Source organism: Coturnix japonica, chromosome 18, assembly GCF_054131305.1.
Source record: "Coturnix japonica strain WE chromosome 18, WE-NBRP24, whole genome shotgun sequence".
Classification (NCBI taxonomy): Eukaryota; Metazoa; Chordata; class Aves; order Galliformes; family Phasianidae; genus Coturnix; species Coturnix japonica.
This window is the reverse complement of record NC_140680.1, coordinates 6,811,236-6,837,735: the sequence shown is the minus strand read 5'-3', so window position 1 is coordinate 6,837,735 and position 26,500 is coordinate 6,811,236. Positions and strand designations below refer to the sequence as shown.

The 26,500-nt window shown below is 38.4% G+C and overlaps 1 protein-coding gene across 26 annotated transcripts in view; it reads left to right on the top strand.

The window, feature by feature from the left end:
* The window catches only part of TENM2 (teneurin transmembrane protein 2), a 1,410,959-nt gene that overhangs the window by 889,248 nt on the left and 495,211 nt on the right, over positions 1 to 26,500 (top strand). The gene's annotated exons all lie outside the window — the stretch shown is intronic.

Genomic DNA, 26,500 nt, shown 5'->3' with positions numbered 1-26,500 from the left:
TTAGCTTCTGATGTATATTTTAAAGAAGCCTTTTCCTTGCTCAAGCTTCCATTTAGTATTATATACAAATCTATATAAATACAAATCCAGTTACCTTAGCCCAGTGCAGTAAGCCATGAAAATTTTAAGTTCTTATTTACTGTTTCAACTTGCTTTCATCAATCAACATAAATAATATCATGTTACATTAAGTATTATGACAGATTCAGTGGCACTATTCATATTCCTTCCTGAAATGAGTGGGGATAAACACACTGGAAATGAAAACTACTGGAAGTTGAGTTGCTATCAACTGGCAGAAAGCATTTAATATCAGTTTTCATGTGTGCATCTGTCTAGCCTTGTTGATGGCTATTGTATGGAAAAAGCATAGCTGTAATAGAAGCTTTAGAACATTTAAATACTGTTTTTCTTAGATTCTTTGGATGCTATTTCTGTTACCGTTAAGGGAAGGATACACCATGATAGAAGCATCGCAGCTTCTTGTGTGCACTGTTTAACCTGTTATTTTAAGACACTGCAAGCAGTGGTTTTGTACTGAAGTGTTGGTGTTGTACCTTCTGATGTGGGCTGTGGTGCTGGGCTTTTGGCACACAGCGCTTCTGCCTCCCTGTGTTGTTGGTATCTTTGTGTATAGCTGAAGCTGCAGTCTGACAGCCCAAAATACTTACTAATTGATTATTAACATCATAATGGCAATTACCCATGAAACGTAATTCTCACCACTGAAACAAAATGTGCTGCTAGAGTAGTTTTTGAGAATAAAATGTTTTTGTGCTCCTTCCTCTATTCAGGTGTTTTTCCAGATTAGTTTGGCTGGTGTTTTCTCAACAAATGATGGGATTTTCCACTTCTTGATTTCAAATGGCATTTTCTTGTTAGTGTTAGAAGGAGTAATGTGGTCTCCAAATTAAATACAAAATGTCATTGGATGTTGGAAGCAGAATTCCAAAGTAATGCATTTTTTTGGTGTTTCATTTTGTGCAAACAAACAAACAAAAAAAACCCTCGTTACTTAATTACAGTTAGATTCAAGATTAATTCTCCAGCTGTGATTCCGGCACCGGCTTGCTACACCTCAACCCTCATAATCCTCTCCCTGCTTCCTGCAGGGAAGTGTTTCTCTTACAGGCCTCCTCCAGCAGCACTGACCCCTGTATGTCACTCTGACAGCACAGCAATGGCTGCAATTGCTGAGCTCTTGCTGCACGCTCAGGTAGCTGATGGTCTCAGGGATAGTATTCACTGTATACAGTTGCCAAGTTATTTTTCTTGGCTGATTATTCTTCACTTCCTTTGCTGGCAACAACTAATGGAAGCTGTTTTCCCAATACAAATAATTTCACCAGCGTAGGTAGATTTCTGGAGGAATCAAATGCTTGACTTGTAATTGGTGTTAGTGTAAACAGCTTGGATCCTAACAGCTCCTACCTTGGTTTTGGTGTGCTTTCTGGAAGATGTTCTCTGTAATACACCTTGCAGCTGTTGTCAAATGAGTATGGATATCACTCCTATTTCTCCAGTTCTTTTCAAGTCTTTCCATCAAGAGAGCACATCAGGATTTGGTACAAGATCTTTCTTTCCTCTCTACTGAAGGGAGCCATGTGTTCCCTGGGGAGGAGGATGGAGTTCAGTCAAATCTGGGAGGCATAGCTAGCGTGTTGTCTGACTCGTAGCTGACCCGCTTGTCTTTTTTTGTTCTTAATGTCATTTTGTATTTACACAAGTTTTCTGGAGTTGGTAGGAAAGTAAGTAAATAGAGATTGTTTATATTGGTTCTGCACTTCACACTAGTAAATAGTAAAAGATTATTGGCATCTACTGTTGAGGGTGCAAAGAAGGAAATTTGATAAGGCAACATAACATGATTGATAGAAGTGTTTATCTGAAAGCAGTGAACTTTTTTTTCTCTCTTATTTTTTTACTTCAAAGTGTTTTTCCTGATAAGTTGAGATAGGGGTTTGCAGATTAAGTATGGTGCTATTTCTCTGTTAATACAATGTGCCAAACTCTGCTATGACACCTTACCATACATTTCAGTGGTGCTGAATATTTTTTTCCTCTAAGCTTCAGTATTGTAACATAAGTGACATTGTTGCATTTTCCATTATAAATGCTTATAGTGAAATTTCAGACAGGACTGAAACAGTTCCCTCCCCTTATCAAAACAAAGCTTGATTCTCATATGCATTTTATGTGTTCTTTTCAAAGTAATACTTGTGTATTGATGTACTCATTAATGTCTTAAAATGAATTTGTATCTTTGGATGTCTCATTTTCCAAGTGTTTCACTATGTATCGTTTTTGCCCATTAACCTTTGTGAAAACTAAAAAAAAACTGTGCATGGAAATCCTCGTACTATATATATGTATATATAGTATATTTAATGCAATGCATTATATTAGTTAATTCATATCTGTTTGTTTTAGAAGAGTTAAACTACTAGGTGTAGGTTGCTTTTTGGGCTGAAGTTGCTTGAGTGCCTATATACATGGCAGTGTACCAGTGCACAGTTCTCAGCCTAGTAATTTTAGAATTTGGTGTCTTAATAGGATCAAATGGGTAATTATATAGAGCTCAGTTTGCTGCCTTCACTCCTGTTGAGCTGTAGTCTAGTCTAGCAATGATTATAGGGGAGAAAGGTGCAACACAGCATTGAGAAGGATAGCGTGTTTTGTGCTCATTGTTTAAGAATTCAACAGCACTGGGAGATGAAAAGTTGTTAGTAACTATTAGAATCAATCAAATTAATCAAATACGGGTAGCTTCACAGTAGTTTTACTCTTCATATTTATTAATGTTTTCAGAGAACACTTTCCGTTGTGCTGTTCTCACAAGCAGGATTACTGGCCTCATGATCACTTTGTAACAAATTTTGGCTCAGTATGCCTGGTGACTACAGCCGGACCCAGAGAACAGGGCTAAGTGGGCTTGTGTGGCCAGTGAGATGGGATGCTCCTGGAGCTTTGGGATGTGCCTGGCTCTGTGGATGGTCAATGCCTATAGGTAATATGGTCTATTTTTGGCCTTACTTGAAATTAACATGTTCCTGCCTTGTATCAGTGTCAGTTCAAGTGTTCACTTTGGTGTTTGTCTTTACTGGGACTACAGACTACTGTAGTGCAGAGTGTAGTACCTATGGCAGTGTACCTATAGGACTGTAGTACCTATAGGACAGTGACATGAAAGAGCAGTGACAGGGTTCTGTTTGGCATCGGAAGCTCAGAAAAGTGTGAATTATTTGTATTCTTGCAGATTTTTTTGCTGGGTTATCGACTGAAGATGTTAAAAATCCTACAGTTGCCTCTGTACATTGTTCAGAATGGAAAGGGAAACACACTTTGTCCACAGAGGTCATCAATTTGAAATATTTTTTTCTTGCTTCTTAGTATCCTAAGACTTCTGAAGTTGTGACCTTTACTGTGCTTATGCACCAGCTCTTGCAGCACAGTTCTTGGTGTGCCTGTTTCTCTGCTGAGGAGGCAGATGTGGAGATATTTGGAGAAAATGTGGGTTGCTTATCCAGATATCAATCCTGGGAAGGATGTTTTGAATCTTTTTAAAGACTGCTTTATTAAAAAGGAAGAAGCATCAAAAGGAATGTTGACCAAGTTTAATTTCAGTATTTAAAAAAGTTAAAATGTTGGACTGATAAAGGTGGTGATGTGGCTCTAACAGCTCATCTAGAAAAGCAGTTCTCAGCATTGCATGACAGTTCAGTTGGAAAAGTAGCACTGGCTTGTAGCAGTGAAGCACAAATGAGAAGAACTGGACAACTGACAAAGCTAAAAGTGAAGTTGTATTTAGAGACAGCAGCTCCACAGGGCTCAGGACTGTGCTTAGTAGTGTTTAACATTTCTGTCATTGACCTGAAGTACATAGGGCTATGATAGAATGTGCAAAAGATGAAGATTATGTATATAATGAAAACAGGGAGTAAATACAGAATTACTTATATCAACTTGGACTGTATTCTAGCATAAAGTTCTGTGATGCAATTGGAAGCTAAGGTTTCCAGCTCAGATGAAGCGTTAAGTGTTGCTAATATGAATTGAGAGAACTGAGTAATTGCAGGACTTGGTAAACCAGCAAGTCAGCACTGCTTTGCTGGCAATATGAGAAATGACCCAAATAGTCTTTAACTGTGCAGAGAAAGTGTAAGTAATGCATTCATCTGTATATTACGACCCAGAAGCAGTAAATTATCTGGCTCTGAATCTTTACATCTGGTTCTTCCATAGCTTAACATGAATTGCTGGCTCAAACCAGGAGTTACCAGTTGCTGTGTAACAGCATGTTGATGGATGGAAGGTCTGACTGGGTGGGCAGGGATTGGCCTTTTAGATTGGACTGTGTGTATAGAAAGTACTGTGCTACACTACACTGACTCTCTAAACTGTTTGAGCAGCTTCCTTGGAGAAGTGGCTGTACTTCTTGAGGGAGATTACTTTTCTCTTTTAAGGCTGAAGATATATTTTTAGGCTCCACTAAAATGTGCATCTTCCCACTTGCTAAATTTAGACAAATTAAACTATCGGTTTTTACCAGCACAGTGTCATGCTGGTTTACAATGCAAGGGATAATTTTTGTTTGTTTTCCTTTGAAGTTTGAGGCTAAATGTGTGTATAAATTAAAGATTTCCCAAAATAAGATACATTTTTTATAATGCTTTTTGTGACTAGTGATGATAAGGCATTTTGGCATAAAAGTGAAGTTTATTTTGGCACTGGGAGGGAACTCCTTTCAAGACATGGAAAGTGGGACTATTTATTTCAGAATGTTTTAAGAGTAGATTTTCTGCTAAAACCTGAGCACTTGTTGTCAGGCATATACTAATCATCTGTGAGCTTGTAAGTAGAATTACACAGTGCTGTGTTGTAATGTTCACATACTTTAAAGCAAAAAAACCTGCTATCTTATTGATGTCCCCAGGGGCTGAAATCCTGTCCTTGCCCATTGTGGCAGCTCTGGAAATGCAGAGGCTCTTTCCACTCTGTTCTAGCACATTTTTCAGTAGTGGTTGTGCTCTGCAGTCCCTACTGTTGAGTATTTTGTCTTTGGCTTCTGCGCTGCTCTGCAACATCATTCCCCATGGGGAGCACCTACAGTGCTTGGGACTTGGCAGTCCTTAGAGTGATGCTGCCACATCCCAGGCAGGTCCCTCTGCAGCACGCAGTGCCTTTGTAAATATAGAAACATCTGAAGAACACAGACAGCACCTGTGTTTTTCCTCCTCTTTCCCCAGTTATTTTCCCAGGTAGGATCCTTCATGTTGCTCAGTTATTCCGAGTATCGGAGGCTTTCACACACCCTGATGAGAGCCCACCAACCTAGCAGCCCTTGCTCAGGGGCTGCAGTTTCTCCTGTAGCCAGTGAAACTTTCTGAGCATGATTCAGACTGGGATGTAGGTTAAGGAAATACTCTCTGGAAATTTTGTAGGGAGTTTAAGTACTTTATGTCTTGTCCTATTTTTAAACTCCTAATACTTGTGTTACCATTACATCCAGTATAGAAAGTTTCGTATTGAAGTAGGGGTTATATTTTTAGATACAAAGATAAAATGATCTCGTCTCAGAGTTGAATTTTTTTGTAGTTGTTGAATAAAGCAGAATTAAAGGCTGTTGCATTCACCTTTGTGCATATTTGCTTTGTTGTTTTATTTTGAAGTGCAGCCTGGGTTTTTGATTTCCAGCCCTGCCAAAATTTTATTTTCTTTTTAAAGTTAAATTGCAGTGTTCTTTCAGTTCACCTTCCAAAACAAGTTTAGTTATGCATCAGTTCTTCAGAGAGTATTTGTGTGTTGCGGTGCTGTTTGTGGAGAGAGGGGGAGATGTGTTCTATTTTTCTCCAGTGTTAATTTTAGCCATCAGTATAAGTAAGCTTCCTTTAAATGTGATGAGTTGAGCCACAGCACAAAATGAAGTGGTGCCTACGTGCTGCAAGGCTGCCTGGACTGCAAGGGGGTCCTGCTGCCAAACACTGCAGGTGGGACACTGCAGAGGTCATGTACATTTGTAGCCTTCAAGTTGCTTGGACAGTAAGGTATGCTTTGTTTCTGTAGAATGCATAGGTGCACAAAAGTATTGGGAACTGTAAGAGTAAGAAATATGTGGTAAGACTGGCATTACGTTCAGAGGAATAGCAAAAAAGATACATTCCCTTGGGAAAACTGGGGCGATGAGTGTGAGGTTGTGTAACAGCCATGAAAAAGCAGAACCAAGTAGGCATTTTCTGCTCTCACTGAATCAGGCTGTGCGGATCTTCTGTCTGAATTCAGGCAGATGATTCTGCTGACTCACTTGGAGTCATACCATGTGAGGCCTGCTAATATTATCCTAGGCATGTAAGAGCTCTTGTTTTTCTTTAAGGAAGGAAAACCATGAGAGCACCCAGTTCCGAGTGACAGCGTGGATGGATTGCTAGTTGAGTGGGAGGGTCCAGCAGAATATTCTCAGTCCTTTTGGATGAGCTGGAGCAAAAAGAGAAAGCAACCTGGAAATACAGAAGTGCAATCGATGTCTTTGGGAAGAAGGTGTTTATGGTATTGCAGTAATCCGGCTTCGAGTACTTGTGTCTGACATAGTGTCATAGACTTGTTTGGAGCATAGGCTGGGTGCAGACAGGAATGTTTGAAGTTTGTGCACAAAACTAGCAGGTCTGAAAATCAAGTACACACAAACACATGGAGATAAACCAGTATAAGTAATATGAGGAAACTTTGTTTTACATGTGGAGACCTTGGATGAAATTTGCAGACGAGCTTGCATGTGAGAGCTGTGCAGCTGTGGCACGTGCTCTGAGCTGTGCTCTTAACCACTGAACTGTCTCTTATTTTAGAGTTTACATAATGCTTGAAAGGCTTAGCACAATATTTCACTCATGACCACTTGAAAATCAAAAATAAAGCAGAAACAAACAGAACAGTGATTCACACCCAACACTGTTGTATTTACTGTTGCAAAAAGAAGTGTTTGAATGCATAGCAGAATGTAGCTCCCCACTGGCACACAGCTGCCTTTATGTTCCTCTGCTCCCACATGAAGGGTGGGGAAATTAGTATTGGTAGGAATCAATATGCAGATTTTATTGATAAGCTGCTTTTTTAACCTAAGGATTTCAGAGTGGAATGATGTGGCTCCTGTGAAATACCACATGTTACCTGGGGAGGTCTGATACTCTGTAGCAGACTGAGCTCATAGCCAGGTAGCTTTCAAAACAGGGAATTGGGATCTGCCTCCTAATCCCTCACCTTGTACTTGTCAACACAAGTCTTTGAGATGGTAAGGAACCCTCATACTGAACACAGATGTTTGGCTATTCAGATTGCAGTGGTACAGTGCAGCATTCTCCCAGCCCATGCCATTCTCTCTGTGTTATGGCATGGCTCCAGTGTGCTTGCTTCACGTGTTGGCATCCCTATGTGAGGACAGGCAGTGGTTTATTGCAATTCAGGACACAGCTGAATGGTAGTGAAAGCCTACGACCCACTGTTGGAGGTAAGGATTTTAAGGGCAGTGAGTTGCAAGCAAAACCAAGTTACATTTGCGGTTTTGACAGAGTCATGCAGTGTTATCTAACACTGCAACCTCCAGCCAAGCAGAAATGATAGGATCATACAAAAGCAGGACTGGAGATGACTTTAAGAGGCACTCTGGTTCGTTTTTTGCCTGAGGACCAAATACATTCTCTTTTGTGTCATTCTTACAAGGTGTTTGACTATACTACTTTTTAATGGCCTCAAATAAAGGTGAATTTATGAAGTCTTTATCTCACCTATTCAAGTGCTTCTCTGTTTTTATCATTTAAAATGATTTCCTGATCTCAACTTTTGTTTGTGCAGTTAGATTACTTGCTGTTTCAATTTTACAACTATGTGGATATGAATAGAACTCTTACTTCTAAGAAATAAGGTATATGTTTATCTAGTATATGCAGTTTATGTAACTGAAGGTGCGTTATCTTCTCCCTTTGCTCTGCAATGTTAACTCGTCTTTAGACTCAGTAATCTGGAATTGTTTGCGTTTGGTTTTGTGTAAGTTGTGCTTTCTCTGATTATCCTGTTGTACTCCTCTGGACCTTGGCTGGCAGCTCACGTTCTTGAAGTGCAGTGTCACAAACTGTGTGCAGAACTGCATCAGAGCAGAGCCAGCAGCCTAACACCAGAAGTCAGTTTTTTGTTTATACAGTCCTGTATAAATATAAATTCAATATAAATTTAGAGTGCAAAAATCAGCATGGTATCACTGATTCATGTACAGTGTGTGATCTGCCGCAGCCAACAACATTTTTACTGCAGAATTATTTGTTTCTCATCTGCTTGTGTGCAGTTGAGTATTCTTGCATAGATGAAAAATCATGCCCTTTTTTTTGACTACAATAAATTTGTTTTCCAGAAACGTTTTACCTGTATGTCAACCCAAATTTCAGTTTCAAACCTGTCTGGTAGCAACCACTTTTTCAGCTGTATTTTATATCCAGATTTAAATACTCCAGGTTTTGGTCTGGAGAACTGCAGGATTATCTGGTTTGGAAGAGACCTTGTGAAGTCCTTTGTTCCAAGTCCGCACTTTAGCTTCTCAGTTCAAGTGTTCCATTGTTTAATATCCAGCATATGTGCCTGCAGAACTCAGCATGATTCATGCGTTTTGACCGTGAGCCTCTTAGAGTGTTCTGGGTTGGAGTGTTCTGGAAACAGCTTTCTCCCTGTGTGCTTGCATTTTCTAGCTAGACAGAACTTCACTAGCTTGGTCAGCTTGTCACGTCTATTGATAGGTAGGAAATCGAATTGTGAGATATTTCAGAATAAAAAAAGCTTCTTAATTTCTCATAACTACTTCGATTCAGGATTAAACAAAAGTTTAAAGTACCCTGTGCAAGCGTTACATGCTTTGTAAATGGCAGTTATTAACTTGGCATTTCCTTGGAGCAGTACCTGATTGGCAGTTCCATATTAGCATGGCAGGGCCTTATTTTTTGAGACATAAAGCAATTTCCGCTGCAGCCTCTGCTAATCTGGGAGGAGCCAGCACCTTTCCAAATGTCAGGTTTTGATGCCAGCAATAGAAGGGCCATTTGTAAAAGAGAGCGTATTATTGCTAGTAGTTATTGCTACAAATCCCTTCTGTGTGCTGAAGTATGTTTGGGGTACAGATGCACATCCTTACGTTGAACAAAAGCCCATTAGTCAGATGATGAGAGCTGCACAATTTCTGAGTTTGGCCTTTAGCAGATTACACCGTGCTCGTCAGGATAAGTGTGAAAGAAGGAGAGAAGCGGAGCTGGGATTACTTGTGCTTCAGCTTGGGGTTATGCTGCAAGAAGAGGTTATGCAGTTTTCTCACCACAAAAATAATCATCAAATATAGAAAATAAATTGGGTACAGATGTGGATGGATGTGCTGAGATCGACAGAGTTTGGTTCTGAGGCTGTAAAAGATAAAAGGCAGATTTTGAAGGTGGCATGGTGCTGGATAGCCAAGCTCATTTTAAATCAAGATTCAAATTTGTTTAACGTAGACCCAGTGTTTTATAGCTATGTAATGGATTAAATTGATGTTCATTGCTGTATTTTTTGTGCAAAATGGGCTGTGTGCTAAGCATGCAAAGGGTGCTTAATGACAAGATTCGATTTTTTTTAATTTAATTTTTTAGGATGATGTGATTTATCTGTACTATTCTCTGGTCTAATTAAAGATTAAAATTCTGCAACAGAATACAAAATTGTCATGTCACTGTACGGCTCCATCATTTTGTAGCATCTTAAAAAGCACCACTGGCCAGTTCTTACAAGGGAAGTATTTGGAGAAGTCTGGCATCTTGTGCTTTTCTATGGCTTGGCCTGCAGGGCTCTTTTTTTCCTCAGACCCGGTTCCCCAATAGTGGTGCTGCCTTAGTGTGTTGTGTGCAAGCCCAGTGAACTTGCTGGAAAAGCTTTAAAGTAATTCAGGAAGCTTTGGGTCAAGTCCAGAAATCACTGCCATTAATCCCACACATCGATGCATGTTTAGAACAAAGGATGTTTTGCTTTTCTGGACATTTGATGTAGTCATGCTCTAGCAAGGTGGTAAACGCTTCTTCTGAATATATACAACATTACCAGATGATTTCACTGTGAAACAGGGCATAATGTGTCAAGACCCTTAACAGAAAGCCTATAGGTGTTGCAGATCTTGTTACTAATAAGCTTTAAAGTCAGGATAGAAGTGCAGAAGAGAGAAACGAAATGTTCAAACTAAATTATTAGTCTTTTCAGCCCGTGTCTTTTTTTGAAAGACTGTTCTGAGAAACTTAGTTTTGTCATGCTGTGTCCTAGTGTGGGCTTTTAAAGAAATTCTTTCTTGCTGGTATTCAAGTACTTGGTTCTGCAGAGGAGGTCATCGGTCCTTGTAAATGAATTCTGTAGTGGATTTGTGCTAAAGAGCTGGATGCATTTATTTATTTATTGAATGTTACCATTCAGCCAACCAGAGAGCCTCTCTGCAGTCATTTTAATAAAAAGGCCCTCATAGTATTTTTAAAGCAGATTAGAAATAATCTTTCTGCATGACCTTCCCCAGGTGACCTCCTGGTTTGCTGCTTTTTAATTGGTCACTGCATCATGAAAGCGACGTTTTGCTGCTTAATATGGTGTAAGTGAACTGGCAGTGTATCGTTATCTGTGCTTTATCACCAGAGAGAAGGCAGTTCAGTACGGCATAGCGAGTCCGCTTTGTGTGAGACACGTCTGGAGAGCAATGTCACTCCGGTAATGATATGCTCAATGACACTGCAGCAGATGAAAGAAAAATAGAGAAATACAATGAAAAGAATTCTAAAAACTTCTTTTAGGTTAATACAAACTCAACGTATAATAATTTAGTATGATTCCCTTGTTTACCAAGTAATTATAGCGTCAAAATCTGTTTGGGTTAGCATTTAGCTTCTCTTTATCCAAGGGGATCGTAATATTGATGGAATATGTATTAGCCTGTTCTTCTGAGCAAAGTAATTAAAAATATATCTTAATTATTCTTGATATGATAGTAACGTACAATAAATTATGAAATGAACTGTTCAAACAAAATATCCCAGTAATGTGCTTCTCTTTGCATATGGAAAATCAAGTCAAACCTGCTAAATTTTACAATGTTTTAATTAAATTAAGGGCTTCTAAAATAACATAAATTATGAAAGTGAAGCATGAGCAGTTTAGTTGGTATTGGATTAGAAGAAAAAAAAAAAAGTCTTGACACTAAAATTTTAAACAGAAACATTAAAGTGGCCTTCAACAATGACTTGAGGATTAGAACTGTGGATATCAAGAATTAAAGGGCTTTAAAGGAATAATCTTTCTGTTTTGGTTATTACAAGCTAGTACTGATATATTTGACCTAAAGGAAAAGCTTTTTCCTTCAGCTGTGTAATGTCTAATAGCTTTTATTGTTGTTCCCATTATAAAGAGAATGTCTGTAAATGAGTGCTTGAATGTTTGCTTTTCTTCTTATTTAGCTGTAATAACATTGAGAGATAAATACTGAAAAGTAATTATTATTCCAACTTAATAGGACAAGCTTGTTTTTAAAGTGCACACTTCCTAGATTTCAGAACAGGAAGATTTCTATCCTAAACTGCTGGTTGCAGTTAACTGTCTTTTGAGACCTCAAACACCAAATATGCAGAGAAACCAGGAAACTACCTAATTGTGTTCTAAATTATACTGTAAGTAGCTGAAATGACAAGGTAGATTCATAGATATCCTTACCTTTGTAGGCTCCTGTTATATATGGAATCTTAACATTCTAGAAATGAGACAGTAATTATTTTCAGTAATGATTCCACTAAGATTTCTGAAGTGTTTTGTTCTGGTACACCTGCATATTGGGCATGCACACATGCAGATGTACCGCAGGAGAAGATCTGAAATAGAAACGTTACGGACATTTTTATAGAGAGTGGAAAAATAGATGAGATCAGTTTCTGGACATTGGAGCTGAGTAGAAGAGCAAGGCTTCAAGTACTGTTCTGAATATTGAGTGAAGAATGTCTGTTCAGTATTCTGGAAGTTGTGATAAGTTGCCTTTTTTTTTTAACCAATTATTACTTTATTTGTCAGTTTGATGTTGTTTCTGTTTTAAAAGAAAGTATAATTGGTATAGTTTATGAGTTCCCTTTCTATGGTATGGACACAAATACAAATATTCAATAGAAGTGCTCTGTATGAAAAACAGACTCAATTAAGGGTATTTCAGAAGCACTTTTTCAGCTGTAATGTATTTTGAAAAGCTATAGAATGCTGAAAAATCACTTTAGTAGCTCATTTTTCAAACATGTTGAAATCTGTTAAGCTCTCAAAAAGCGCAGATAAGAAGTAAGAGCCTTGACTTTCTTTTCCCAGCTCTTCTCCCACATGTACGCTTCAGTGCTGTTGTTGATGCCTCCTTTCAGTACATGGTCTTCTCCAAAAAGTGTCGCCAGGCACTTTGTGTTTTGCCCAGGAGTCAGGAGGCACGTGTGGGAATGGTGGATCATTTCAAAAATGTTATCTAAAAATGAGAGTTTCAATGTAGGCCCGATCCAGTGCCATGCATATCCATTTATTTCTAGATGAAGATTAAAAAAAAAAAAAACAGCTGGATTTATTTATTTATTTATTGACTGGTTGTTATAAAGTAATGAATGTGCTGTGCTCATTCTGAAAAAAATAAATGTGGTGCTTCAAGTCTTGTGCTGCGTTCTCTGGGGTCGTTGCTCGCTTAGGAACAGAGGTGTGAGCAGGTCCCTGCTGTCAGCAGCCAGTCTGCTGCTCTGCCAGTGGTGACCAAAGCCTGTGGTGCATCACCCAGCCTCTGCTGCTTTTCTGTGTTGGAAAGAGTGTTTTTTGTTTTGTTTCTGCTTCCCATCAAGAGGGTTGTTGTTGATGGACGAAAATAGCTTCCATGTGAATGTTGTGAGAAGCAATGAAGTAATCATGCTTTCTAGTGAGGCAGCAGTTAAAAAGCATTCCTAGTTTTTTATTTTTATTGGTTTTTTTTCTTTCTATTTATTTTCAGGGGGAGGTAGCAGAGGACACTTAATTGATATCTTTCCTAATTGTGTGGTACCCAGAGGAAAAGAGGAGAGCTTGGTCACTGTTTTGCTTACTTGGTGGCTTTTCTGTCCCCCTCTCCTCATAATGATATTCAGACTGCGAAGGGGTTGAAATATCAACCTCATATCTGAAGACAAATTTACATTTCACTCCAAACACCATAATTTAATGAAGGTTTTATGCTGTTGTGGGTACTTAATTATGCTAGAGGCAGAGCTGAAATTTAATATTGTTCTGCATGCAGGGAAGATTTACTAGTAGCTTATTTTCAGAAGTCCTCTAAAAGGCTATTGCTCATGCAAGCTTCTCTTGTCTTTTACTGCAGATTGGAATAACCCAAACTTTCATAAATAGAATTTTGTATTTAATTTTAATTGTTAAATGAAGATAAGATGTGCCTGTTTTGGTTTGCTGATTATTGAGAAGCAGGTAGCAGGATTAGCTGGCTTAGTAGCAATGAGATGTGCAATATTTACTGCCTTTATTAGTTAAATCTTGACAATCTATTTGTGAACAAATGTAATTATTCAGGACACGTCGTGCTTTATGTGATGATCTTCTATATTAAACATTACTACAGTTTAAAAGTTACTGTAGAGAACACTTTTTTTTTCTTTTTTTTTTAATTTTTTTTGGCTCCTGTTACATTTCTCTTGCACTGTAAAATTCCGCGGTTTTAATCTTAGCCTCCATGTTCTGTGTAGTAAATGGAAACATACTGCTTCAAGACATCACTTTCTCCTTTCTCAGTTTTGAGTGAGTGCACCTTGTAATCTGCAACAGCACTAAGAGGTAGGGGTAGAAGGTGGGCTACCCCTTACTGTTTGGGATTGAAGACCACTGTGAGGGTACCATTCCAAGAGCCTGAGGTGCCTGGGATGTTTCCTGACTTCAAGCATATGTGTACAACAGCTAGGCAACCTATCTGCTAGCACTTGAAAGCTGTCAGTAGTTACAGATATTGGTTGAGTTAGACTTAGATGTGTTGTACTGTATTGGCTGTGATGTTTGCTGGAGGTGAAACATCCAGTCTCACATGTTTACGGGAGCTAGAAGCCAAGTGGGTATTGCTGCTCTAGCACAGGCCTTGCTGCTTGGTGTGTTACTTCCGTGGATCAAGATTGGTCTTTATTCCTGGGTCAGAATCAGCAGTTGGTCCCAGCTGCCATCCTAGATGGAGGTTCAGGTGTTGGAGTCCTGTAAGCAGCTGCAGCCTGGGTACTGTGGTCCTTTTCCGTGTTTTTCTGTTCCTGAGCCAAGGTCACTTATACTCTAGATGTAGTACTCTCAGTGTTTGTCTGGGACCATGGCAAACAAATGAGTTTGAGTATGCTGCAAATAAGCACATGAAATATATACCTGATAGTGATGTGAAAACGTAAACTGGAGTTCTGATGTTAGGGATATTTACTGGTTGTGTTTATCATTGATGTGGATAATGTAATTGACAATTCAGTAAAACATATTCATGCCTGGTAGCTTTTCTAGTAGTAATTTCTTATCACTTAGAATCTGAATATGAAATCTCCTCAGTTTTAGGTGTCCAGCTTGTCGCTGGGTAAGAGAATTAGACTGAGTGAGTTCAGCTGGGGAAACATCTGCTGCAGTTACGATCTGATTGCTGGTTTTTGGCTGCACTCAACTTTAAATGTTCTGTGGTTAAAAGAATCCGGTCTGGTTGTTTTATAATTGAAATCATAACACAGGCGCCAAGTCAGAAAGAGGCTTTCTGAAAGGTAAAGAAACTTTGTAGCAATTTCTTCTGTGTTACATTATTATCTAAACTGGTGATAGTTGGGGGATTTTTTGGCAGTGGCATCTTTCAGAGCTCGGAGTTGTGTTCCTCAGGCTGCAGTGAGGATCTCGCAGTTCAGTACAGGGGAGGAGCTGTATGATTTGGTTGCTCTTTTGCCTAAAAATATATTTAATTTTTGCCCTTTACCAACGGGGGAGCAAACAAAATCTCTACTGTTTGGCTGTTGCTCCAAAACAGAAGTGTATACTATGTGTTTCAATTAAAAGAAGCCCTGTAGCAAAATGTGTTAGTCACAGGCAGAGGCCAAGTGTATCATTATCCTGTAGCAGGAGCAGTGAAGATAATGAATAGCTGAGGACAGTGGACAATGAGAAGTGAAGCATGTCATGTTGGTGCGCTGTCAGTGGAATATGAGTGTGCTTTATATTAGAAAGTACTGAGAAATTACAGGGATGTGGCTGATCTGTGGAGAAAGAGTAGAAGGTAGCTTAATGGCATGTAGTAATATTGAGGCTTCTAATGCTTTTGCCTTAATAACCAAAAGATTTAAGAAAACAGCTTTGGTGTTTAATTCCTTCTTTGCTTTGAGACAAACAGAAGTTGTTCCCAGGCTTCCAAAGCATTTTACTTTGAAACAAAAGAAATTTAAATCCAGAAGGGACTTAGTCTGGTGTACTATTATTTCCTATAAAGTATATCCCTTATATAAACAGCTTAGGTGATAAGCGTGTTATATTGGAGTTGGGACTACAATAATTACACTGGAGAAGTGGCAAATCTCAAGAACAGTATTATGTGCCTGATCTTCCTTGTTGGTACTGAGCTCAGGATTTTGCTTGTCGCAGCTGCCAAGCATCTTCCTGAAATTAGAACTGCAGAGCCAGCATCCCACTAGTGGGCAGAGAACAGACAGCAGCACTCAGAGTGACTTGCACAGAGAGCGGAGCCGGTGAGATGAGAAAAAAGAGAAAGGTGGCCAGCAGGTTGAAGGGGCAGCAGCAAAGTGCTTATTTAGCAAGCCAAGGGGGCATGTTATTTAGTAACTGTGTGTTATCTACAAATCTGGGAAAACGGGCAGGAATAGTAATGATTATGTATTCTAACAGGTCATGAAAAGGCAGCTGAAAGTGCTGAGACAATACCTGCTTTAAATCTGTGATTTTTATATTAACTTTGTCGTTCAGATTGCTGGAGCAGGTAGTGTGTTTGCTTGCCACTTGTCTAAAGCAGCATGGTCTTCAATAACAGCATACCGCTCTTAAATTTCTAGCTGTTGTAAAATGTGTTTGAGCATTATAGCAGTTTAAAACAGAACAGCAAGATATATTTTCTGTTCTGCTTAGAGGAAGCAGAACTTGCATTTGTCCCACTTGAATATAGAACAATATGGTACACAGTAGGTACTTATGAAGGTGGTTTAGAGAGTGCCACCTATTGCTAGAGAAATAGAAATAAAAATATTTTTACATGTCTGTCTAAATGGAGCAGAAAAGTAAATGGTACCTGTTCACCTATCAATCATTTCAAGGTCATTTTTGCTATGTAGATGTGAATTTGACCTTGTTTTTATGGCTGATTCTGTAGTTCTAGTTAACTATTTATTAGGCTTTAGTAGGAAAAAACAAAGATAGATTTTATCATGCTGTAATGTTAGAGATGCTATAATAGTCATCTGTTCATCAAGATTTGGAACTGGTGGCACATGACTGAATATGACTGGTTATATTTTGGATAAATATACTGCCTGTTGCGTTTTGTTTTTTCTTCATTTTTTTTTCTCTCTTTTTAATTGAAGACATTGCATTTCATGCAGTGGAGCCAAGGCTATAGTGATATGGATTCATCTTAATGCTTACTATCCTTCATCAATTCTTCCACTTGACAAGTATGAAAACTGATTTTTTTTTTTTCACTTGCCCTTTGGATAGTCATATTTGTTTTATTATAGGAGCCTAACTAATGCTAATGGTAAAAAAAAAAAAAAAAAAAAAAAGTGAAAGATTTATAGGGGCAACCGCTGACCAGTTTCAAGTTTTAAGTATGTTTCTTAGCATTATCAATCCATCTTTCTGCCCCTGACAATTGTTCAGCTGTACTGGAGAAACAAACTACCCTGGGGAGAAAAAATGTACATTTTGGACTTGTAACTTTAAGGGAAAGAGTAACTGTCTTCTCCTTGTTGCTTTCCCCAAGAAGGTTCTAGATAGCAAGTTGAGAGTGGGAAAGGATGGAGCAGCATAGAAGTAACTTGCCCTTCCTCGGGTTTGGGTAGGTATCTCTGGGGAGTTTGTTGTTACATTACGTATGTAATGCTCTTTAGCTGGAACTGTTTTCCTCACCCAAAGACAAGTGGATCTCCAGCTACTGCTGCTGTGATTCTGGGTAAACAGATGGCTGCAAGGCTTAAGAGAATCAAAGAAAGCAGTGCCCCATTCTGTAGGCATCTGTAGATTCAGAGAAGATTCAGGAGAAATAAAGGATGATCTATGTATCTCTTGACCAGAGAAATGATGAGAGAAAAACTGAGTTCATTGTCCTAGTTAAGTTCAGGGCTGAAATCTAATTTAGCTAAATTGAAAGTCTTTATTTATTGATCTTTTTTTTTTTTTTTTTCTTTTTTTTTTTTCCCCCCCCTCCCTGCTTCAGATGATTTGCAACTTCCCTCTCCAGTTGCATCTTAGATCCACATTTCAGAGGTCGCTGTTTTATTCTTTATCCTTCTCTCCAGTGATCCAGAACACTTGATTCTCTAAAAAAGATTTTAACTTCTTTTATTTTTTTTCCTGTAAATTTCTGTTTAGTGACTCTGTCTGTTGTTCAGAATGCTGCAGCAACCAGAAACAGCACAAAGCCTTTAGCAGCGACACTGTGTAATATGGAAAAGGGGAAGGCTGTAGCTGCTTATTGATTTACTTCACTTCACCAATTGATTTTCTATGATCTCTCTTCTTGAATCTTCATTCTGAACCTCTTGAGCAGTCTTTGTACATAATGTTCCTCCACCTTTATTTTGTGTTTGTAGATACTTACTCTCCTGGTGTTCCTTAGCACTGCTCCACCTATTTTGGTGTTTTCATATTCATTGATCTGCCTGTCACCTAGCCACAGAACAGTGCTAACAACATTTCAATTCCTAGTGGAAAGTTTTGGTCTCCATTACAATTTTTCTTCATTCAGATCCTGTTGACATAAATTCTGCCTATTTATCACTTTCTGTTCCCTAATGTGCATCTTCAAATCTGTATGTAGTTGTATTAGGAGCTCCTCATGGCAGGGATCCAAGTGTTGTAAAATACCTTGTGATAAATACTGAAAAAATGATAAATTAAAGATGAAAGGTATATTACCTGTGCTAATGGACAACATCATTTTTTAATGGAAACTTTAATGTCTACCAGAAGCAGACACAAAATATAATGAAAGAAAAATAATTTTCAGCAATTAAATTATGCATCTTTGTGGTGTGTATCCCTTCTTCTAATGAAGATTCATTTTCTAAAAAAACTGAGACATATAAAATGTGTGAGGAAAGGCGTCTTGAATCATGTCCTTATGGTTAACAGTGGAGCCAGCAGATGGCAATTCAGCTTGAAGATGAGATGGTGCTGAAGGCTGTGGTCTTAAGCACCTTTGGATTGGATATCTTTGTTCAAACAATGAGAATTATTATTGTTATAATTGTTTTACAAATACTAATGAAAATCATGTAGTCAAGTATTCTTTACAGTGCGGTGTTCTGCTGCCATCGTCGCCTATGAAATATGTATCTGTGGTCAAATACCACTGTACTGTGGAAAAATTTAGGAGTTGGAGAGAAAAAATGTTCTTGACGTGTTTTAAGGTATGAATTTATTGAAAGAAATTCAGTTACGTTTATTGTACAGTCATATGCTTATGTGTTATGACCTTGCATCAGCTAAAATTGAACATAATCTGCTTAAAGTTGTCCATTTAAAACCTTCCCCCCAAAGAGGATATTTCTTATTTCTTTTCAGTTGTGATTTGATTTATTCTTCTAATTAAAAAGCAACTGAAGTTGGAGAACACTGCGACCTATGGTTTGTTTGTTTGTTTGTTTTGTGAATGATGGTATAAATGCCTTAACTCTAAATTGTTTTCTGTTTCCCCTCTCAATGCAATGCTGATATTATCTCGTAATACCACCAGGTGATTTTATCTGCTATTAACGTGTTTAACAGCAGATGTCAAATTTTATTAGGATAGGAATGGTCCCATACTCTTCCATTTGCCCTGGCATAAATCAGAAGTCATTGCCTTGAAATGAAAAGATTGATTCTTGTGTAAGAACTTACTAGTGTAAATTAGGAAAGTCAAGCCTGATATGTGGTGATGTACCAAATTATATTACAGGATATTTAAATTCTGTCTCCTGCTGTGAACAGCAGGGTACCATTTTTATCCTTCCTGTTGAATGCAAAATCACTTTTCCATTTATAAATTGAGCCTGAACAGAGCGCTCTCAGTATTGGCTGTTCCTCTGCTACTCCACACATGGAATGTATTAAGACACCTGTTCATCCTTGTAAGGCAAACAACAAACAAACCCAAATACTTCCCTGTAAACAAATTGTTCTGTGATTAGTGGAACTAATGAAGCTTTACCATGTGCAAATTTCTGCCCTTCATCCCTGATCCCCTAAGTGGTAGGTTTGCCTGTTTGTCTCTGCTAATATTCTCTATGATCTTCCCCTCATCGTGTTTACCCTGTAGGTTCAGTTTCCATTTCCCTCTATCCCTTAGTCCTTCTTGCCATTCCTTGGATTCTTCTTGCCCTGGTAACCTCCAGCAGCACTTCTGCCAGTTCCTGGGTGACAAAGGTGCATGCTTGCAATCAGCAATTAGCTTCTTCTTTTACCTATGGGCAGATTCTTCTCAGAGCTCAGGGGGATTACGTATTTTTAAGATGACTACCCTATTAAATTTAGCAGAAATGGATCAGTAGATATGAGAAGTTTCTGTATTCTCCCCTTCTTGCTCCAGTGGTGGGTCTTACTCGGGCCAGTTTTGGCTAAGCTGCTGCTCTTCTTTCTCCTGACTTTACAAGTAGTGAGATGAAGTAGAAAATATTTGGGAAACTTAAAACCAGGGAGCATTTGTTAGCCGCAGCTACATACCATAGTATTCTTGCGTTACAGATGGTTGGCCACTGTGTTTATATAGCTTTGTGTTTTGTAGATGATATCATTTGACGTCAGCAGTGTAAGTTGTAGATAACTGAACACACAGCTGCAGCTCATAGTATTTCTCTGTAAACCAAGTATTTTTCAAAAGCTCATTTGAAATTCAGCATCCTGAAATCTGTTTACAAATTATGCTTTTCAGGTTCTTACTGGCTTAAAGTTGACCTGCCCGCTTATGTACAGACATCTAAGGTCACTGTTTTCATCATAAAGGGGAAGCTGTTGGATTTCTTGCCTATTACTGTTTAAAGTTAGTGAAGCAAGGAGCAATCAGTGTCCTTTTAAGCTCTACTTTTATCAGTGACTATTTATAGAATCACTGTCTTAGCTTTTAATACTTGAAAATCCTATCTAAGTGTATTTATGCTCACTTAGGGTGCTATCCCGTGTTCAATATCCAAATGCCTTTTCTTTTAGTTGAGGCCATTAAGCTCTTCTGTTCCATTGAGTCTTTTCTGCTTTTTGAAAAATGAAAGCATGCAGAATATATATATATATATATATATATATATATATATATATATATATATATATAATCAATATGTATGTAATGAAAATATCTGGAAGTTTTAAAATTGTTGTGTTTGCTCAATGCAGGGCACTTGCTATGTTGTTAAGGTGGTGTTCTGCTTGGTCTCACAGCACCAAATCTCCTGGTGAATATAAAGGCTATGCATTACTTACCCAAAGGTGTATTAAAAACAAATAATTAACTTAAAAAAAAAAAAAAAAAGTAATTTTATCTCAGTAAATTCATGGGGGAAAAAATGGAGTTGTTTGAATCTTAATAATTAATAAAAAAATACATTAAGCAGGAAATTGATGTAAGTGAATGAACCACTGTCAGCTAATCCTAGGTTGGCAAAGAGTGTGTGTGTTTCTCTTTGGAATTAAAGAACAAATGAAGTCACTGCCATTAATTAGTGTCATAAGCATTTTACAAGCACACATGTTTTGCTTCTGTGTTGTATCCATGTCTTAGCTTAAGCCCTAAGCTCAGGAGTTGAGTGGTTGATAGGTATTGTTGAAGGGGATGACTTGAAGAAATAAACTGAAACAGAGCCTACATAAAATAAATCTGTCCTTAAATAACAACTCATAAAATTAACCTGTAAATATTACCCCTACCTAAAAGGCAATTGGTAACTCTGGGTATTTGGTACTTTGAAATTATTGTGGAAGCAACACTCAACATACATGCTGCACTCTTATTTTAGTTTCTTTATGAAACTGTGAAGGCTTTTGCCTTGTCCCCTTCCAGAGTTGAGAGATTATAGAACTAGGAAAAAGAAATGAATTATTAAAATATTTAATCATTTAGAAATATGGTATTTTAATTTCTTTATGTATTTATGTACATCATTCTGTAGAGGTAATTAGGAAAAAAATGACCCCATAAAAAGATTTATGAATTTCTCTAAACTGCTTAATGAGGCCTAATATAAATCTGAATTTCAAATCACGTTAGGGTTGTATGCCCTAATTCTTGATGACAGTTCTGGCTTGCCACTCAGTTGGCCTTTTATTTTGTGTCACAGATTAACCAACCATGTGGTTTTATGTCACTGTTTTATTAGAGCAGTGCTATACTTAGAAATTGGAGATACGATTTTTAAATGAAATTATTTATTTATCTTTATATAAAATAATTTCCTTAGGAAATACAAGTCACATTAAGGAAAAAAAAGAGTGCGAAATGAAAGAAAGTTCAGAGTGTGTTTAGTTGTGTGGGGTTTTTTTGTTTTTATTTTTTTTTAAGAATTGATACATATAAATAGGAGAACATTCCATTCTAATTATCCATACTTAATAATGATACAAAGAGAAGAGTGGTAAACACGCATCGGCAGCTACAGATCAGCATTGTGGTTCTGTACTGCTCTTGAGCAGCCATCGCTGTTGGTGGGTGACTAATGTTGTATACAGTAGAAAATGCATTTACAGGGTCTTGAAGATGGTTCTTGAAATTGTGTGGTGTTTGTGTCACCTTATAAAAGAGTACGACTGTGTTTTGTAATTGAATCAATAGGGTCTAATAAAATCAGGAAGGGACAAAAAGCTCCTGTGAACTGTCTGTGTTTACCATGGAATGTGCTGTTTGCTGAAGGGGCATAGCACATCTTAATGCCCTGTAAGTCATACCACTTTTCGAGTCTAAGTAAATAACGTAACAGATAGTTTGATGCACATACTTTATATCCTGGGATTGGACTAACAGTCTAGGAAGAATGAAAATATATCCTCTTGTCTTTGTTTGCAAATGCAAAAGCCTTTACCACAGATGCTCATGGACATCAAACTCCTTTGCTAAGGGCACAGTGATGAAGGACAGTGATGGCAGTGATGCTTGCTTTGAAACAGTTCCTAGGTTCCTAGTTCTACTTGTTCTTCCCTGGCTCTTATGCTGAGAAAGGCAAGAAGATCAGGATAACAGACCCTTCAGCTTCTTCTGTGGTCTTCCTTTCCTCTGAGGAGTATGAATCAGTGCGAGGAGGGGGAAATGTAATTTGCAGTGTTGCTGGGTGACAGGAAGGTGCTGCCCTGTGTCTTGGGGAGGGAAACACGCCTCACCACCCAGCGAGGCGTGGTGCTAATGGCTGTGTCTCTTCTGATCTAAGTATACGGGGGATTTGACCAGAAACACACACCGTAGGGGCTGTTCTAGAATTACTTTATTCATCTCTTTGTAATAGACCATATACCAGTTGTGTGGTAAATAGTCCCGTCTTTCTTTTCATGCTTGCAAGCTCAGCTCCTGATTCAGAGGCTGCAGTTGTTACCTGCTTGGCTGTTTGTATCATTTCCTTGACTCCCTGAACTCAGTGAGCGTTGCGTCTGTGGCCTTTCCTGAGTGCGTTTGGACTTTTCAGTAATTTCTCAGGTTTGCCTTTTAGTCTTTATAGTGGTGTGATTTTCTGTGATGCTGGTTAATGTTCTGCTGAATTGAGCAATTTCAAAGGAAAAAACAACAACAAAATATCAAGAGGTTTTGGTTTGTTTTTTTTATTCACACTGACACAAGACGTTACTGAGACCCAGTGCATCAGTACCTGATGCAAACACAGCTCTCCCTGGTGGTTTCTTACTCTTGCACGTTCCTGTAAAAAGAATTTTACTTATATCCATAGCTATATTTATACATAAATACACACATATATAAATTCATTTCCTTTGGTCTTTGTGTGGTAATTTCTTTAGATTTTTTGGCTGTTTTACTTTCAGGTTCTTCCTCTTATAATGTTCGAATTGTCTTGTGATACCTTGGAACAGAACACAATCTTAGAGATTAGTAATCCAGAGGGCTGTAAACTAGATGTAGACCACCGATAATACGCCAAGCAGTGGCAGTGTGAATTTATTTTTTTCCATCTGGCATAATTTTATTACTGTCAGTTCTCCTGATCCAAATGCCAGAATGGGCTTCTTCCTGCAGCGATGGCACTACAGCTGCTGCCTGCTAAGCACCAACATTTAGTGTCACTCCCTTGAAGCGTTTTCAGTTTCTTTGTGGGATTATGGCCTTCTTGGTGTTGTGGGCAGCCGTAGTGCTTTGCTTCAGCTTCTGCAATCTACCTCCATGCTCTTCTAGAAATGTGTTTCAGCGGACACATTGTGAAGGCTTGTGTGTATTTCATTTTTACTGCTTTTTCTTAATAATTGTAGTAAGGTTGCTGTGTCTCTGAAGATGTGAGCAGAGCTGCTTCTCTGGTGTATTATGTTTTGTATTCTGCTGTGATTCAGATGTGGTTTTCATTCAGTGCCTCTTGTGAGTAGTGTACTATTAGATTTTTGCCATGATCTTTTATGTAACTGGATTCCCATTTTCTGTGCTGGATTCCCATTCTTACTGACTTTGGTCAGTATTTCTCCTTAAGATTTAAACAGCTGTCTACTGTTTGGTAGAAAGATGGAATATAATTGTTTTGAATAGAAGTCTGTTCAGATGTCAATTAGCAATTGGTACAAAACTTATGTACTCGAGAAATCCATAATTTCTTTTTATTATTTTTGTTTTGCAGTTCTAATATACCGCAACCCTTGTTTGTAATGTCGCATCTCTTAGAAGCTTATTTATATATTTATTCATTGGCAAAAAAGTCAGTTAATCTTCATTTGCTAATTTACCACGGTCTCTTGTATCTTTGGCTGGCTAGTAGGAAGAATAAATTGTATTTTTCTTTTAAGTTGGGTGTAAAACTTGCAGTCCTGGTTCTGTAATATGTGTTGGTATCAGGGTTTTTTTGATGCTGGAGAAAAGTGAGTGAAGTAAAGGATTCAGGAATGTGTGATCTTAAGTGCACGTGGCCTTGCTCCACAGTCCAGGGGATTGGTCACTGAAGGCTGGTCAGAGCATTCCTGTGCTGTGCACTCCCCACGGCACCATTTGAGGTAATATGTGTTTCTGTGACCATGCACAGAGAATAAAGTACTGGTAAAATGTGCAACCGTGTGGAAGAGACAAAAGAAAGGAGAGTGCTTTGATCTAGAGCTTGGTTGGGTTCAGTACTTCTGCAAAGTAGGCCAGTGCCTGTCCAGGCTGTGTCTCCACAGGCAGGAGCACAAATACTGCAGTAAACAGGCTGTGGTGCACGCAGTAAATACTCACTTGTTCCTTAGTTACTGAGTACTTTAATTTATAAAAATGTTTATGATTCTCAGCTACGGTTGAAGGCACCTAGAGCTGTTCTGTAGCATACAAAGTGCTGCATAATACTAAATGCTATGAAAATTGAGCATGCAGTGTTAGCAGACAGTGTCTTCAATCTTTCTGTGCCACGTGCCATCCTGTTACGGAACAGTTGGTGCCCAGGTGCTGTGTGGATGGAGCCAGAAGTGGGAGGCAGGGAGCAGCTGGAGTGGGCCTGCAGTGTCCGGAGGAGCAAAGTGCTTGGAGTGCTTGGTGATACTCAGCAGATGGGAACCTGTGCTCAGTGCTCTGGTGACTGACATAAATACAGTGCTACAGTATGAAGTCTATAATGACCAGGATCAAATACACCTCGTGCAGAATTTGCAATTGCTTTTTTTGTTCTTGTAGCCATGGTCTTCCCTTTCTATCATCATTGCATGCTTAATCTAAAACCTGTATCTTAGAAATACAACTCATTAATTAAATCAGAAACAAGAACAAGAAGAATGGCAGTGTGAAGTGTGCCAAATACTCTGATTGCTTATACGTGCTGTGTGGGAACTGCCGAATCATGGCCTGAGCCACTGATTGAGCACGTGGGAAAAGGACCAGATCATCCCTGGGAGCATAGGTGGAGGCAATTCAGCTGTGTGGTCTGAAGGGCTGCACTGTGCTGGTCTTTCCGTTATCACACCTTTGTTGTAACACCTTTCCCATTGTATTGATATGTCCAATTGCTACAGGTGCCATCTCAGTAGCACTGCTGGGTCTGGGTTATTCTGTAAGGATCAGTTCCTCTTAATAAGGTTTGAAAGCCAGTGTAGGTGTGGTCTTTCATGAAGATTAGAAGATGATAGCACACATCTGGTTGACAATTTCTGTGTAAAGCTGATGAAAGGAGGTTTTAGCGCTCGTAAGTTAGTTTTTTTGTGTGTGAATTATCAGCGTTTGCATCTGGTGTAATCTGGTGCTGTTCTTAGGAATGTTTCCTTTCCAAAGTCTTCAGGCACTGAAATACAAATACTCAAACAAGGAAGCTATAGATGAATTAGCAATTATAAGTAAATAATCAAAGTAGCAAAGAATTACCAGAGCAGTAGGTTTGTAACAGCAACATAATTTGCATTGAGGCGTAGGTGCACAGGACTGCACAAAGAGAAGTAAACGTACTAGAGAAAATAAGGAGATTATGGATGTAGCAACTGCCTTCCAATCCCTAATTAGTAAGGTTATCTATATTTCAGCTTTTGCATTTGCAAATTAAAAGCACTGTTTGTTTCACATTGATTCATATTCTTAGGTTGTTTTATGCCATGATTCTGGTCTTAAAGATTTTGCGTGATACTGATGTATAAAGCATATTGAATTCTTTGTCTTATTTAAATAATTGATGGTTTATGGAAAGCTGTTGGTCTGAAGTACGGTTATGCCTATTCATTTCCAGGGAGATAGACCTCAGCAGTTAAGTAGTGCTGGTATGTCAAGCTTCTTTTTTAAGCAAAACCAAGCACCATTAACTTAAATTCAGTGAAAGCAGTAGATAAGCTAGTAGTGTTAAAAACTCTCTGTGTTAAAAGAAAATTTCATGCATACCAGTCAGAAGAAATAGCTTGTGTTTATGTGTTTTCTATGTATTTGTGTAATATTTGGCTTTAGTGCTGATGTTTTGTTTGTCTGTTTCCACCTCCAGCCAGTGCGGATTTCATTATTTTTTTCAGTGTGTAGGTATCAGCTTTTTGAACTGACTACTCTGCATGACCAGTCGCTTCTCCATTGAAGTAGTTCTTATTTTGGATCTTGCTGCTTCAATTTGTAATGAAGTATAGAACCTGATATTCCATGTAA